The sequence below is a fragment of the Solanum pennellii genome, chromosome 10, assembly GCF_001406875.1.
Source record: "Solanum pennellii chromosome 10, SPENNV200".
Taxonomy (NCBI): Eukaryota; Viridiplantae; Streptophyta; class Magnoliopsida; order Solanales; family Solanaceae; genus Solanum; species Solanum pennellii.
Window position 1 is genome coordinate 62,128,166 of NC_028646.1, and position 6,322 is coordinate 62,134,487.

At 32.5% G+C, this 6,322-nt stretch overlaps 1 pseudogene; it reads right to left on the reverse strand.

Annotated features, from left to right (window-relative positions):
* Window positions 1-3,727: 3,727 nt before the first annotated feature.
* Window positions 3,728-5,595, reverse strand: LOC107002115 (annotated as a pseudogene).
* Window positions 5,596-6,322: the final 727 nt, after the last annotated feature.

Consider the following 6,322-nt stretch of genomic DNA (forward strand, 5'->3'; position numbering starts at 1 on the left):
CTTAGCAATGAAGGCCTTAAATGCAAAACTTTTGAAAAACCAACCTTTTTAATAGCTCCTCCACTGTTTGTAAATGGAGTAGTACGGGCAGACATTTCAGGAACTATGTACTTAAAGGAAATTTAATTTTGTAACAATTATGTAAATGGACTACCAATAGCCCTAAACTCCAACTCACCCGCTTTAAGCAGTATATTTTAGCACTAGCTAATTATAATTTAACTTATCAACTTCTAGTGTTTTTAACCCAAAAATTTTCCACAATTGTTCAGAGCGCATAGTAAGGAAATTTCTTAAAGGGTTATTATCAACTGGATATTTGATGATGACATCGTATTCAATACAATATCACCATGTGTACCACATATGACGTCGAAAAGACATTTGCCGTTTCATTCAAGAGTAGAAATGATACTTATATATAATATTGCTCTTTTCGCACTACAAAGTTTCACTGAAAAGTGACAAAGTTATTTGAATTCAAATAAGAGCGAACAAGGAAGTTAATATTTATAAGAAAAGATTCATCATAGCTCGTTTATTGATTATAAATGTTTCGGATGCAGACTCTTTGACCTTACACAAATCAATGTCATAATTTCTTTTGTAAGGATTAAGTTAAGCCATATGATTATATTATAAAATAGTGTAAAAATTATTACAAAGAATTTGTGAAAAATTAAAGTTGATTTTTGGAGGTGCAAGTAAGTATCTTTGATATTCATAATTAATAAAAACATAGATGTTCTAGATTATTCGATATTCATAGCAAAGTATAGAATAATCTAGATTCTTGTTAGATATTTAGAAGATAGGGACATAAAGATTTTTCTTGTAGATCTATCAAGGTTAATTTGTAGAAGCATTACTACACTAGTATAAATAGGGTGGGCATAGTCATTTGTAAGCAACCAAGAACAACCTAAATCAAATATTCTTTTTCTATAACAAAGTTGTTTTATCCAAAATATTGTTTCTCCCTTTTAGCTTCCTCTTACTTAGTTGAACGTTCTTATTAATGGTCTTGGGATAGCATAAGGTATCCCCGATTATACTTCTCTTCTGCTATTATCTACATATAGTCGTAGATTGACTTACGAGTGTTATTTTAAGATAAGGTTGTTGATGAATTCAACTAGTTTGTGTAGATGGATTTTAGCGTTCGTGTTAATGGACAGGGGATGGAGTTGTTGAATCAGTCTAATTACAAGGTATGGAAGACATTTATATAATAATACCTTTTGGGAGATGATTTGTGGGATGTTTTTAATGGAAATTACACAAGTCTTCTTGCTGACGGACCGAAAAACAGTAGTACATACAAGAAGTTGAAGCAGGTCAATGCAAATCCGGAGTTCAGTCTAAAGAGGACAATCTCCTCTGGTTTATTTGATCATATTATAAGGTGCAAATCAGCTCACGAAATATGGAGGACCCTCAATCGCTTATTTTACCAGAAGAATGAAGCTCGGCTATAGATATTGAATAATGGATTGGCTAACACCACTCAAGGTAACCTTTCTATCACAAGGTATTTTATGAAGATCAATAACTTATGTTCTTAGACATCTTTGTTGAATTAGGAAGAGGTTATTTTTGAAGTACGAATGACAAGAATATTCATTCGTGTTGAAATCTAAATATATTCCATTTGTGCCGTCGATTCAAGGATGGGTTGAACAACAATTCTTTGGAGGAATTTGAAAATTTGTTGTCGTCACAAGAATTACTAGTCAAGCAGTTAGCTAGTGTGTTTGTCAAAGATGGAGAAGGAGATGCTGTTGTAGCCGACTAGACAAACATCAAAGAAAAAGTAAGAGAGATATGACGTACTCTCTATCCTCGAGTGGTTAAAGTTCTCTTGGAGAAAAGGAAGAGTCTTCTAACTAATATAGTAAGAATCCTCTCAGATGCTATAAATGTGGTAAAATAGGACATGTAAAAGATATTCTCGAGCCTCCTTGAGTAACATGTCTCTAATTGAGAAAGCTACGGAAGAAGAAGACTTGGAAAGATGCTTTTTAGTTGAGGCTCGAGCAATAAGTGTTATGGTTTTAATCAACCTTGATAAGTAGATAGAAAATATATTATTCATGTATAAAATTAATATGAGGTTTGGTTGAAAATTTAGAAACACACATAATTAATGCACGTAGAAGTTAAAAGGAAAAAAATTGTATTATTTTATGCAGCATAGAGATGGAATATCTAATACATATATAACTAATTCCTGCACAAAACTTCGGGTTCACTTGAGTTTGTCAGATTAGTCCAGCCTACAACAATAGCGACCAAAGAAAAACAAAAAGCATAAACTTAGTAGACAAGTTTTAAATTTATTTACAAAACAACAAATGTTTATAGAGTTTTTTAAGAAAAATTAAACCACCTATCTGTTAATTAAAAGATGTTGAATTAAAAATGTTTTATTATTAACTCTTTTTCCTCAAAAACCAAATAAATATTTAGATTTCCTAAATAACTTCATTCAAAACCACTACTATTTCCTCTTGTATTCTATTGCGACCATCAATGTTAATTTAAATATGTAAGAACAAAATACAATACAATTTATTCAAATATTATATTCATCAAAATAATACAATACAAAATATTGTGAAACATTAAATGAAGAGGAAGAGTCAAGTTGTTATTGGATTATAAGGACAATTATAATATGACTCTTTTCCATAAAATATATTGAGTACAAATATAGGATTTCTAAGAGTAAAGCTGTAAATGGATTTCGTAAAAGCTATGGCTACTAGATTCTGTTGTAAAATTGTACATGTTCTCAACAATATTCATATATATGATCATTCAAGATAATACGAAAAGAAAAAAAAATATCATAAAATACACACAGAATTAAAATTATTGAATTTTAATAAAGTTGTAAGGGAAATAATAAGACCACTTCCACAGAATCCAATACTATGTATGCAACAATTTCAAAGCCAATGTGAACAGGAGAATAATAGTAATGAGTAGATATAACAATACAAAGGAAGAACTTCCACTAACATTTTAACTTATGTAGAAACGGAATCACTTACTTCCAAATCAACAAAAAATAAAACGGTTCTAAGTGATAGCATCTCAACTTTGTCCATATTTAACTACAAAAGATGTTCCACTTCTTTCTAGTAGACAATCAAGATTCACCTACTCTATAGCATATGGAGTTAATATTGAAAACTATGTTAGGAAACTTGTGTAAGTTAATAGAACGGGGCCAAGAAATTAATAATTTTGTTTGGTTTGCGAAGTGCTATGAGGGAAAATAGGAATAAGATATCTCGAGTTTGAATCGTGTGAATGAAAACTTACCCCTTGGGTGAAGAAAATTAGTAGGATGTTACATTTCAAATAACGAATGGTTAAATTCAAAAAAGTAAGTCTGTGTAAGTGCACAAAACTTGAATCATACTTTGGGAGATTGAGAAAGTATAAGAAAATGTTTGAGGAAGATTAAGTTTAGGCACATATAATGACATTATGTATTAAGCCATCAAACTTGAGGATTTATTACAACTATTAAGCATGTTTCCCTCTTTCTAACTCTCTTCACATGTATTTTCTACATATCTCTATACTTTTTTTGCATTTTCCTATCAACTATTACAGCTACGGTAGAAAAGAAAGTCCAGAAGAGAGGAGAGACTTTTTCAGGAAAAAAAAAACAATGACAAGCTTCATTTTCCTGCTGTTATTTTGAATTTGCTAACTATTCGGAATCATGAAAGTGGAAACGAATCCGCTCCTTAATCGGTGTCCTACACGAATGACATTCCTCCATTGCTTTCTTTTAGAGGAGCACATTACATTCTTCACACAGGACTTCATGTTCGCAAGAGAGAAAAACCACTGATATATGTTCATGCATACACATAACACACTCCTCCATCTTTACTACATTAGAGTCAGAACTTTCTGCAAAGGTTGAAAAACCCTTTGTCAATTGAGGAATTCCTCGTTTTAATGCCTCTATTATTGACCTTTCAGATCGTAATCTCAACAGAGAGATTTCACTCTCACACTTTTGGATTTCTTGTTTATACTTTTGTTTGTTTCTCTCTACCTTCTCTGTAAAATTATGCCGCTGCACTTTTCCCTTAACACAACGTTGTTCTCTTTCATTTTTCAGAGAATCTGCTTGTTGTAGAAACCTTTGTTTTATCAATTCATCATGCTTAAATAGGTCCTGAAATTCATAAATATTTACAAAATTATTTTTCATAATAGATGGAATATCAAATATCAAATGCATTATCAGTAGGGCATAATAAGTGAAAGCTTTAACCACTATTACCGGAGGCAATAAGTAAAAAAAACAAGTTATTAACAGCGTAAAGACTCTAAAAGACGAACTATATTTGTAAAAACAAGTTTTACCTTGATCAAATAGCAAAAGAAGTTTAATTAGTAGAATAAAAATACCTTATACTGGTCCACGACCTTGTTGGCTTTCTGTCGCTGCTGTTGTAAAGAAGTTTTTTCCTGCTTGATAGCAGATAAATCTTCCTCAAATAAGTGCTTCTCCATGTCCGCTGCTTGACACTTCCTTAGTTCTTCCTGCTCTTTTGCTAAGGCATTATTGCCGTTCATAGCATGCTCGCTGGTATAGAGAATTACGGCGTCCAAATTTTTCTTTAGTCCAACATTATCCATCTCCAAGGTTTTAAGAAGAGAATTAATTGTCTCACCCATGGAATTAGTATTTACCAGCGCTTGCTCCATCTCCATAATCCTCCTCATGGTGGTTTCCTGTAGAATTTGTTTTCATGATGAACATTTTCAGCATCTTCTTTTTCTTGCCTCATCCTTTTAAGCACAGCCTGGTCCTTGCCATGCCTCTGGGTAGCCTGCATTACCTTCTCATTTGCCCAATCAAACTACCCTTGGATCTCTTTCTGCACTGTCTTCAAATGGGAAGTTAGCAACAATATAGTTTCATCTCTCTCATTTTGAGGGACAGATTTACCCACAGACTCATCATATGGGATACCAACATAATAATCTTGAACCGCAGAAGAAATAGTTGTGTTGTCAGGGAATTTTTTGCTGGACTTATGCTTCATGTATAACGAATCCGGATCTTTTTCATTTTTTTATCTTTAATAGGTGACACTTTGGAAGTGTCACTTGCATGTGCTATGGGTGAGGAAAGGCATGAACTATCAAAACATTCTTTAGTTAGAGGTTGATTCCATTTAACCAAAATTTTCATTTTAGAGTGCAAACTCTTCTTTGTTGTTCCATAAGAAGATGAGTCCAGTTTCTTGTCCAAAACAAAACTACCCAGATAGTCATGTCCTCCCAATCTATATTTGGTGTAGTTTCCACTTCTTGTTCAGCATCAGACTAAGGACACCCGCTCGTCAATGGGTCAATCTCCAAAAGAGTGACTCCTTTTGTTGGTTTCTCTAATAATTCATATCTTAGAAACTCCACAAGAGATGACCCATGTGAATCAGAAGGAGTTCCTATAGGAATCTTAGATTCAAACTTCCTTTTGTTCCTGCTTCCTTTTTCCTTATCTGAAATCGCCAACGACTTTTCATCAGCATCATCAATGGCGTTATCATCAACCATGTTGATTATGTTTTCTATGAGTGTTTATTACTGCTGTAATTTGAAAAGTTATATAAATGACTAGCCACAGTTTCGGTCCTACAACAAAATTCATTCAAGTGATAATATGGACGTGAGAGGATTATAAGTTAAAGATAAACACATAACAACAGAGAATTGGATTTGTGAAAAAAAAGAGGAAAGAACCACATAATTCTTTGATAGGATAATTAACAAAAAACAAAAATGACTGGCTAATAGCAACAAGAACAACTCCAGTGAGAACGATAAAGCAGAACCATTTATCGTATATGTGAAACTCCCCAAGACAGGCTAACAACAATAAGAACAACTCCAATTTACCTCAATAAACCAGCAATATTATCATACAGGTGAACCTGCAAAAGAATTAATATTCTTTACGGATTACAAATTGTACTATATTTCAGTTATTCAAATCTCTGTTCTTGAATGTAACAACATTCAGTGGCAATCCGACCATTAATATTGATAAGAAACATAGCAACAGAGAATTACAAATTGCCAAAACAAAAGGGAAAATTAGTATCCATTATTCAAAAAGAAATGTGAACAACAAAAAACAGCTCTAGTAAGCATAATAGAAGCAGCAACATTATCAAAGGAAATGGGTATACAATAAAAATAAAAGATTCCTCTGAGTCACACAATTTTTCCCCCAAAATCACTTCAATATATATAAAAAAAACTTCATTTTCTTCAAAATAAA